The 11,132-nt window shown below is 47.5% G+C and overlaps 1 pseudogene; it reads right to left on the bottom strand.

Moving 5' to 3' along the window:
• Positions 1–309: 309 nt before the first annotated feature.
• On the bottom strand, positions 310–1,054 carry LOC144821797 (polycomb group RING finger protein 3 pseudogene; annotated as a pseudogene).
• Positions 1,055–11,132: the final 10,078 nt, after the last annotated feature.

Genomic DNA, 11,132 nt, shown 5'->3' with positions numbered 1-11,132 from the left:
GCTGTCGTTACGCAAATTCCAAACTGGGAAGAACTTCCGCATCTGTAAACTTCGTGCTGGTAGTGTCTGGTTGGGGGATGAGTTATTTCTTTTGTACAAAAAGTATAAATATTCTCCTGTCCGGAAAACTGGCTTTCACATAGTCTCAGCAAGTTCTGAAGCAAGCCACAGTTCCTTCGTCTGTGAGAGCCCCACAGTCCACTGGCATGATTCTGCTGGTTTGTGTCACGTGGGAGAAAAAAGGTGAACTAAAGAAGTGATGGATGATAGTCTCTGCAAAAAACCTTGTCCATAAGGATAAGAAAGTTCTTACAGCAAGTCCATTTTGGGTCTGTAATGCAGTAGAAGGGGTGCTTTCTTAAATCTGCATCTTGTGACAACGACAAATTTGAGTGTATGATCTTTGCAGACAATTTCTTCATTGCATAATATGTCCAGCTCATTAAACGACGAAAGGTTAATTTTTTTGGCAATAAACTTCTTTAAATGTAAGACTGTTGCCTGGGCGGAGCACCGAATCCATTTTCGTTTCATACCTCCTAATTTACTGCTGTTGCATTCTAAGCAGATGGTAATCGTGATCTTCCTCTTGTTTTTATTCCATCGTCTCCTTGTGCGTGTTGTCCTCTGGCTTTGTTTCACCATTTCGATGCGTCTCTACGTACAGTTTTGCAGTGCATGCCTCCCCTTTGATGTCTCCGGGCACTTCCATGCCAAGCTTCCGGTAGAACTCTCTCTGCTTCCGCATTTCAGCTTCCTGCAGGCCTGGTACAAGTTTGTAAACAATATCTTGCATTATTATGTCATGACTAATATACTGCAGTGAGTGACTCTGATGAATAACAATTCGACAGGTTGGACACGTGTTGTTCTCCTCTAGATACTTTACGAGGCAACTTCTGCAAAACGTGTGCAAGCACTCGGTTACAGTTGTGGCATCGATGAGATATCCATTGCACAGGCAACATGTGATGTGGGCGTTAATGTCCCAGAGCTTAATCTTTCTGGTCAGCATCTTTGGTGTCTGGTCATCAGTCGAACGTCACTGCGCCTTCCAAGGGCCCCGGCCACGCAGCAGATCGCGCGAGATGAGAGGTTTCAATGTCCCCCGGCCTCGTCACATCATCACCTTGAGGACAAAGGCCCTTGGGTCTGCAGGGACCCCTGTGGCCGGGGGTCCTCTGTGTCGAAATGTACATCACCACGTCCAGGACCTGTTTCCAGTACCCCTGAAGCTGCACACAATCCCAGAGCAGGTGGACTAGTGTGCCTGTCTCTCCGCACCCTCGCCAACATGTCGCCTCCCTAGAATTATCGATCTCATGTAGTCTCTCCGGCGTGTAGTACCAGTATGTTGCGACTTTAGTAAGGGTGTCTGTAAGACCCATATGGTATGTGGAATGCCGGGCCCTGTAATAAATACCCTACCATTCTTTGTGGCTGAGCACCCGACCCAACTCCCTTTCCCAGCGTGCCTTCCCTGAACTATATATGTGCGTGTACTTGGCTAGTAGCATTCTGTATAGGTCTGAAATTAGCTTTTTATCGGATTTACGTGTGATTAGCCAGTACTCATACGGCCACAAATGTCTGTCCGCCGCAGGGCGTACCTGGCCGTTGAGTGCCCAGTGTTGAGCCTGGAGATATCTAAACCTCTTCGACTCCGGCAGACCATACACCTGTCTAAAAGCCGCAAAAAACAACACCCCCCCTTCGGAATATAAGTGATACAAGAACCGGCACCCCGCCGGTCGCCATTTGGCTAAAGCCACGGAGTCTTGCCCTGGGTTAAAATCCGGGTTATCCATCAAGGGTGTGAGGGGCGACAGAAAAGAGGTGAGCTCAGGTTTAACATTAGTGCTATCGCACACTTCCATAGGGACCAGGGTAATGTACGAGGCGTACAGGTTGGGGGGTCAATGCTGCCAGCGGAGGAAGGGGATCTCCTGAAGCGGACGACCCGCCACCGCTTGGTCCTGAAAAAGCCAATGCTTCTCAGACTCCAATCTGCTCCACTCCATGAGGAAGCGCAGCTGGGCCGCCTGAAAGTAGAGAAGCAGGTCTGGGAAGCCGAGACCTCCTTTCTCAGTGGGGAGAGTCGTAAGTCTGAGCTTCATCCGTGGTTTTTTACCATTCCATATAAACTGAGCCAGTTCTGACTGAGTCTGGCGAATCGAGCCTACCGGTGGCCGCAGGGTAATGGTGCGGAATAAATAAAGAATCTGGGGAAGGACCGTCATTTTTACAGCCGCCAATTTTCCTAGCCAGGACAGGGGGAAGTGCCACCATCTACCCAACTCACGTCTGATTTGCTGGCGCAACCGCGCATAGTTAATACGAACCATATCAGAGAGTGTAGGAGCCAGCTGAATCCCCAAGTACGGGATTGCGTCAGTCGACCATTGGAAAGGAAGGGGCCGCTGCAAAATTATCCATGTGGGCCCGTCCAAGGACAGGTCCAGGGCCACGGACTTGCTCATGTTGACCTTAAACCTGCCGCCTGTGTAAATGCATCGAGGGATTCGAGACACGCCGGCAGCAACTCCCTGGGATGGGACAAGGAGAGCAGTGCATCGTCTGCTTACAAACTGATAGTGTGTGGATACCCGCCAAATTTAATCCCCTGCACCTTCGGATCAGCCTCAGTTGCTGCGCCAGCAGTTCCATGTATATGTCTCGTACTCTGTTCAATAGCAAACCGGGGAGAGGTACAGCCATTCACTCGGACCGTCGCAGTTTGGGAACTTGTAGCAATTCATGGCAAAGGTGCAAAACTTCTCCCCCATTCCCGCCTTCACCAGAACCCGCTCCAGGTAGGGCCAGTGGACCCGATCAAAGGCCTTTTCAGCGTCGATAGCCAGCATCATGATTTCTCCGGTTGTACGTGTAGCTTTCTCTATCAAGTGCAGGGCCCTCTTGGTGTTGTCAGCTGTTTGGCATTCTGGGATAAACCCGGCCTGATCCGGGTCTATCAGGCCAGTCATAAAAGGCGCAAGTCGTGCTGCTAGAATGCCCGTATAAAGCTTGAGGTCAACATTAAGAAGAGAGGGCCCGATTTACAGAACTAACTTAAGACAAAATCCTAAACTTACTACCATTTTGGTATTCACAGAAGGCACTTACTCATTTTGGTATTCACAGAAGACATTTACTCATTTCGGTATTCACAGAAGTTAGTAGTCCTAACTTTAGGACTCCTAAATGCCTTCTGTGAATACTGAAAGTCCTAAAGTTAGGATTTTTCTCAGTTTAGGAGTAGTAAAGTTAGGACTCCTAACTTTAGGGCTCCTAAATACCTTCTGTGAATACCAAAAGTCTTAAAATTAGGATTTTTCTCAATTTAGTAGTAGTAAAGTTAGGACTCCTAACTTTAGGACTCCAAAATGCTTTCTGTGAATACCGAAAGTCTTAAAATTAGGATTTTTCTCAGTTTCGTAGTAGTAAAGTTGAGAAAAATCCAAATTTTAAGACTTTCGGTATTCACTGAAGGTATTTAGGAGTCTGAAAGTTAGGAGTCCTAACTTTACTACTACTAAATTGAGAAAAATCCTAATTTTAAGACTTTCGGTATTCACAGAAGGCATTTTGGAGTTTTAAAGTTAGGAGTCCTAACTTTACTACTACTAAACTGAGAAAAATCCTAATTTTAAGACTTTCGGTATTCACAGAAGGCATTTAATGGCACATTACGAGTCCTTATATTATGCCACCGTGAGCGGTTCTCCAGATCTTCCAGATGTGTCTGGAGATCAACCTGCTGATTGTGGAGCTGTACGATTTCTTGTTGCAGAGCCGCGAGTTCAGTGTCTGTATTATCGATCTTTGTTTCTAGCTCAGCAGCCCTTTCCCCAATGCCATCCACATCCTTGCAGACCTCTCAAAGTTCACTTGTGAATTCCTTTTTCAGGGTGTGAATGTCTTCTCTCACGGACGTGAACAACAACTCCAAAAAGGCCTTAGTGATAGGTTCCGAGCCCGGCGCAAGCTCTGACGATGCCTGTTTCGTGGCAGATGACATGCCTTCCCGCTGCTGGTTCTCCTGGACCTTGTCAAAGAGATTCTTCACTGTTTTATCTCTGTGCCCCCTGGAAGTGGACATCGCCCGCCCCCGGCGCCACCACTCTCCTCAGACCAGGCCTCTATCCGACGCACACCCGGCCAGCAGGCCCACCTTCCTTGTCTCCCACAGGACTTCCAGGCCCATTATCGTTCCGCTGCAGAGGTGCCAGGCCGGGTCAACCACCTTACTCTTGCCGCAAAGAGACTACCAGTACTCTCCCCCCTAGTAAATTCTCTGTCCACCGCTCCATCCAGGAGGCCATGACAGACTCGCTAGGTTCTTCAGGCCCTTCAGCAGCTCCTCCGGTCACCGCCCCCCCACACCAAAGCGCCACTCCCACTGCACCCACACTCGGCACTCCAGCCACTCCGTACCTTGGCTCCAAAGTATGCCCACTCCTCAGGTAGGGCCCACCACTGTCCTCCGCCACACACTTGCTCCCATCCACCGGGCCCCCAGCTCCAGTCGCAGCGCGATCACCCAGCGGCATACAGTCTAATTTGTGCTTCACCAGGCCCGTCTTTGCCACCAGCAGGAGCCACACCAACCAAGTCCATACCTGAGGGGCCCTCGTGTCACCGCCTCTGAGCCAGCACCCAGCGAGGGCCTCCTTTCAGCCGACCGCAGCCCAGTGCTCTCCTCCTGTAGCGGGAACCACCGCCTTCACACTCCGCTTTGACAACACCGCCGAGCAGTGGAACCTGCTTGTCCAGTCGGCGCCCCCATGCTTTCCAGGCACAGGCCTCCCGATCTCCGCCGCTTCTGGTGGTGATCCACACGCAGCCTTAGCAATGGCGAAACCAGCCGGGGCCACCCTCGCCCTGCAGCCGCCACCGAGTCACACTGCTGATGGGGCACTGTCACTGTCTCCGGCGGGCCCCCTGCTCCGCCCTCCACCGCAGAGCCTTCCCGGCCCTCACTCGATTCCTGCGCCAGAGGCCGCGGGCGATGGCAGCCTCATGATGGGGGCACCGCTGCCGCCCAGGTCTGCACTCGAGATCTAAGCTGCCACTTTCCACCTAGCCGTGGTCCTCTGATAGCCGAAACCAGCTCGAACCATCAACGTGAGCAGCTCCAACCCCGTCTGCTCTGCCGCCAATACCTCCCGATGGGGATCCTGCCCGGGCCGCACCGCCTCTCCAGGGCTCCAGAACTAGGCCGCCGTTCAAGTTTGTCCAGCTCTCGGTGCTAGGCCGGGTCCCAGAAGCCCCCTCCACCTCCAACAAACGCTCCGGGCCCCCTCCGTCCAAAACACCTCCGCTGCTGCTGCCACTGGACGCTGTGATGGCCCGAAGACCGTTGCTATGTGGGCCGTCGGCGGGAGCTCCGAAGCTTTCCGTCCACTCACGCCGCCATCTTGGCCACGCCCCCCAGCTCTGAACTTTAAGCTGTGTATTGCATACAGATGTGAGATGGCACAAACGCTACTGTGCATGAGAAAGAATTCACACTGGATATTGACAACCATCTCTGCTATCCGTATTGGCAGTTTCTGAAGCAGTGTTCTGAGCAGAGTTTCATGAAGCAGAGAAGTGCAGCTTTCTGAGAGGAGTGTAATATTTTAACATCTCCTAAAAACAAAGCCACAAGAGATCTGTTGATTTTCATTCTGACAAGGTGGTCTAGTGTATACTACTTACATTGGGAGTGATTCACAACACCCAGGCTTAGAAAATCAAAAATAAGCGCTCATAGTATTTCTTTCACATGGCCCACAGTCATTTTGAGAACAGTTCCAATATTCATGGAATTCAAAAATGATCCCATAATAATTTTTGAAAATCTAAGCCAGTTGTAGATATCCTTGATTATTCAATTCCTTAAAAATCCACTACCAAAATTGTGATGGAATAGTGCATTTGCATTTATTACTTTTTTCTTGTTTCTCCTTTACCGACCATGAAAAGGACTAAATACCTTTTGTTGTGAAGAAAATCTTCTACACTTTCATTACTTATTGGATGCTCACAATCCCACCCTAGTAATTGTCTTGCCTTTTACAAGAAATAATTTGAATGCACTTAAAATCAGAACCTACCCACAAGACACACAAAACCCAAATTATCTAGTTTGTGGTTGTTCAAGTACTGATGCTGTGGGCCATAGATCCACTCTGATATTTGATCAATCCTGTGCGTATGTATGTAAAGGTATTTATATAACACAAATACAAACCAAGCTAATGGAGTGTCCATGAGGGATATAGCCCAAGGGTGCTGTTTCATGAGCAGGATCAAGAAAATGTGTGGTTGCTCAGTGCAGAGCCGAGCTCCTGTTTTCATGCTTTTGCACTGTCTTAATAACATACCTTTAACTGGATATTTCTATGTTGGGCATAATTTGTGGTCACGTAATACATGGCATTGATTGTGTGGGCTACACAAGTGATGAGTCCACATTTTTTGCTCCACTGGAAACCAAACACCTCATCATAGTGCTTGACTCTCACAGGGCAACAAAGCAGAACTGTCCAAGGCCTACTCAATAGAGGTGGTATGGGCTAGTAATCACCATTTGCTAGTACACAATAATAACACCAGATTTTCCAGTCTGTGTGTTTTCTTTTGAAAAAGGAAAGGGCAGTTATTGCACAACCCCCACTCAATTCTGCTCTGTAATTTTCAAATATACATAAGGCTCCCGAAATATCTTTTGATGACATTTCATAATCACTTCCGACTCCCGCTCCCCCCACCCAAAGGGGTCTAATTCAACAAACCTCATGTCTAATCATTAACTTGTAGTTAAATGCAATTAGAGAACATAACTTGGGGTGCCACGCTTCCCAGGCGCAGGCCTCCCAACCTCCGCCGCTTCTGGTGGTGCTCCACAATCAGCCTGAGCGATGGCGAAACCAGCAGGGGCCACCCTCGCCCTGCAGCCGCCACCGAGTCACACTGCTGACAGGGCACCGCCAGTGTCTCCGGCGGGCCCCCCGCTCCACCTTCCGCCGCAGAGCCTTCCCGGCCCTCACTCGATTCCTGTGCCAGGAGCCGCGAGCAATGGCAGCCTCAAGAATTCGGCACCACTGCCGCCCAGGTACGCACTCTAGATCTAAGCGTCCACTTTCCAGCCGGCTGGGGTCCTCTGATAGCCGAATCTAGCTTGAACCATCAACGTGAGCAGCTCTGACCCCGTCTGTTCTGCCGCCGCTACCTCCGGATGGGGACCCTGGCCAGGCCGCACCGCCTCACCGGGGCTCTGTAACTAGGCCACCGTTCGGGTTCGTTCTGCTCACGGGTGCTAGGCCAGGTCCCAGAAGCCCCCTCTGCCTCCAACAAATGCTCCGGGGCCCCCTCCAACCAAAACGCCTCCGCTGTGGCTGCCACTGGACGCTGTGACGGCCCAAAGACCGTTGCTATGTGGGCCGTCGGCATGAGCTCCGGAGCTGTCCATCCGCTCACGCCGCTTTCTTGGCCACACCCCCCAGCTCTGAACTTTAAGATGTATATTGCATACAGATGTGAGATGGCACAAACGCTACTGTGCATGAGAAAGAATTCACACTGGATATTGACAACCATCTCTGCTATCTGTATTGGCAGTTTCTGAAGCAGTGTTCTGAGCAGTGTTTCTTGAAGCAGAGAAGTGCAGCTTTCTGAGAGGAGTGTGATATATTAACATCTACTAAAAACAAAGCCACAAGAGATCTGTTGATTTTCATTCTGACAAGGTGGTCTAGTTTATACTACTTACATTGGGAGTGATTCACAAAACCCAGGCTTAGAAAATCAAAAATAAGCGCTCATAGTATTTCTTTCACATGGCCCACAGTCATTTTGAGAACAGTTCCAATATTCATGGAATTCAAAAATGATCCCATAGTAATTTTTGAAAATCTAAGCCAGTTGTAGATATATCCTTGATTATTCAATTCCTTAAAAATCCACTACTAAGATTGGCATGGAATAGTGCATTTGCATTTATAACTTTTTTCTTGTTTCTCCTTTACCGACTAAATACCTTTTGTTGTGAAGAAACTCTTCTACACTTTCATTACGTATTGGATGCTCACCCACAATCCCACCCTAGTAATTGTCTTGCCTTTTACAAGAAATCATTTGAATGCACTTAAAATCAGAACCTACCCACAAGACACACAAAACCCAAATTATCTAGTTTGTGGATGTTCACGTACTGATGCTGTGGGCCATAGATCCACTCTGATATTTGATCAATCCTGTGCGTATGTATGTAAAGGTATTTATATAACACAAACACAAACCAAGCTAATGGAGTGTCCATGAGGGATATAGCCCAAGGGTGCTGTTTCATGAGCAGGATCAAGAACATGTGTGGTTGCTCAGTGCAGAGCAGAGCTCCTGTTTTCATGTTTTTGCACTGTCTTAATAACATACCTTTAACTGGATATTTCTATGTTGGGCATAATTTGTGGTCACGTAATACATGGCATTGATTGTGTGGGCTACAGAAGTGATGAGTCCACATGTTTTGCTCCACTGGAAACCAAACACCTCATCATAGCGCTTGACTCTCACAGGGCAACAAAGCAGAACTGTCCAAGGCCTACTCAAGAGAGGTGGTATGGGCTAGTAATCACCATTTGCTAGTTCTCAATAATAACACCAGATTTTCCAGTCTGTTTGATTTCTTTTAAAAAAGGAAAGGGCAGTTATTGCACAACCCCTACTCAATTCTGCTCAGTAATTTTTAAATATACATAAGGCTCCCGAAATATCTTTTGATGACATTTCATAATCACTTCCGACCCCCGCTCCACCCACCCACAGGGGTCTAGTTCAACAAACCTCATGTCTAAACATTACCTTGTAGTTAAATGCAATTATAGAACATAACTTGGGGTGAGAGCACTTAATTCTGGCAAAAAAGTGAGTGGCTGTCAACATTATTACCTCAACAAAACATTTAACCCTAGGAATAAAGGGAATCATTTAATATAATCATAAATGAGAGCACTCTTAACAGGCAATAAAGCACATACACTTTGGTCACGAGTGGATATCATCTCATTATTTCAATGAAATCTTTACAAGAAAAATATAGATGCATATCTTAATGGCTTGTGTATCATTAATAAACGTGGAACATGGAACACCCAAATATACACATAGTCCCTTGAGAGCATCACCGTCTGATCACAACCACCTATAACCATACATTTTACTCCTAGATGGTGCTACACCACGTGTTCATTTATTTTATCTTTCTTCAGGTCACAATAACTGTAGCCACAGACCTGACCCCTAGAGGGCACAGCACTATCAGCTTTAGAGCAAAACATTTACACAGCTTGACTTTACACATTTTGGAAATGTGGTCCACTTTTTTAGCTATCTGATTTGCTAATGGGGTCTTTTCATTTGGTGCCCAGACCTACCTTCTGTCCCAGTGCAGCCCTGGGACTGCCAGATGAGGACCAGATGCCCAAAGGCAGAGGTACGTGTCATAAGGATGAGAAGCCAGTGAAAGAAGTGAGGCTGCAGGATACAGAAAAGGAAGCGCAAGACATGGGGATGACTTGGAGGCAGACTCCCAGAAGCAGAACAGAGCGATACTCTGTCCTTTGGAAAGAGGTGCTGTTGTCCCTCATGCTCAGATGCCATGGTCCTGAGTTTAGTCTGTGGCTTGATGAGAGTATCTTGGGTATGGTGGTTGCGACATTTTTTGAATTAGGAAGTTAATGGGAAGCAAAGAGAGATATTTAACACTGCATGAAAGGGGTATTTTATTGGGGGTGGCTAATATTGCTATCCTCCAGGGAAACAAGGCCCAGCCTTAGCTTGCCATTCGGTTTATTTCAGATTTGGTATAATTTAAACGGCAGTACTAGTCTCTCCTATGACGGGGAAAGCCAGGAAGACACCAGAAGACAGCAAAAGTGATGTTGTTCTATGACTGAATGCACAGCGCATAAAAGCCACACTGGAAAAGGAAAATGATTCCTTTTGTTTCTCCCTGTTTCGACAGTATGAAGTAATGATAATTAAATTATCTGCTTAAATAAAAATTAATGAGGAAAACAATAATGAACCCTCAAACTCTCTTACGAAGAATGCTTTCACTTCTGAACCAGTCACATGCACATAACAGTCTGAAAATCCTAGCTATTTTACAAGCATCACTAAGTTTAACGAAGGTGAGCAAAATCCATAAATGATCTCAATCACCAGCATTTATGTGATTGCTCAGTTCAGAGCCGAGCTCCTCTCTTCATTCTTTTGCACTGTCTAAAGAACATACCTTTAACTGGATATTTCTAGGGTGAGCGTACCTCGAATAATTTGTGGTCGCATAATTACATGCCATTTGTTGTGCAGGCTTCACATGTGGCCTTATTTGGAGTTTGAGGAATTGAACATTCCACCCTCCTTGTGCAATCTGCAGCACCTTAATCTGTGATGTATTTCCTATGGGAACTGTATCAATATTCCTGCTTCTGACCCTTGTCCGGTTAATAAATCAATAGTGGCCATACAACGGCACAGAAACCCGCTTTCTGATTAGGTCATAGCGCATGCTATCACATTAGGCAAGCACTATCCCTCCAGCCCCCCTAGAAAGCATACCGAGTTCTCAAAACAAATCAAACCTCCAGCAACCTGGGAAATCCCCCGCAGCTATTGTTTTGATTTAGCCAAGAACTCCAGTAAAGAATGTAAGAACGACCAGTTCTTATGACATCCTTATTGACGTATTTACGTCCATCCTTACGTCAATCTTGGCACCTTTCAGGTATAAATATTACCGACATTGCCCTAAGCAACACACGGAGGTGGTGACGAGATTGGAGCAGCGCGACTTGCCGAGGAGCCCAGCTGATGCAGAGAAAGCCCACGGACGCTGCCCCGCCCTTTTGACGCGCTGAGAGAGAGACGCTGCCTTTTCTCTTGCCGAGAAATCCAGCTCCGGCGTTTCCAGCCGCCCTCGCAGGCAGCTGGGATATCAAGTCCTGAGATAGAGATACCAGCCCTCCAGCCTTCTAAATCCCAGGTACTGAACTGAATAACCCCTTACAGAGAATTCTTGAGTCAGACCCTTGGCAAAGCAAACTTAACTTAAACTGCTACTTATCTACTCCCGCCCACGTATT

The sequence above is a fragment of the Lissotriton helveticus genome, chromosome 2_2 (genome assembly GCF_964261635.1).
Source record: "Lissotriton helveticus chromosome 2_2, aLisHel1.1, whole genome shotgun sequence".
Lineage (NCBI taxonomy): Eukaryota > Metazoa > Chordata > Amphibia > Caudata > Salamandridae > Lissotriton > Lissotriton helveticus.
This window is presented reverse-complemented; position numbering and strand designations above follow the sequence as displayed.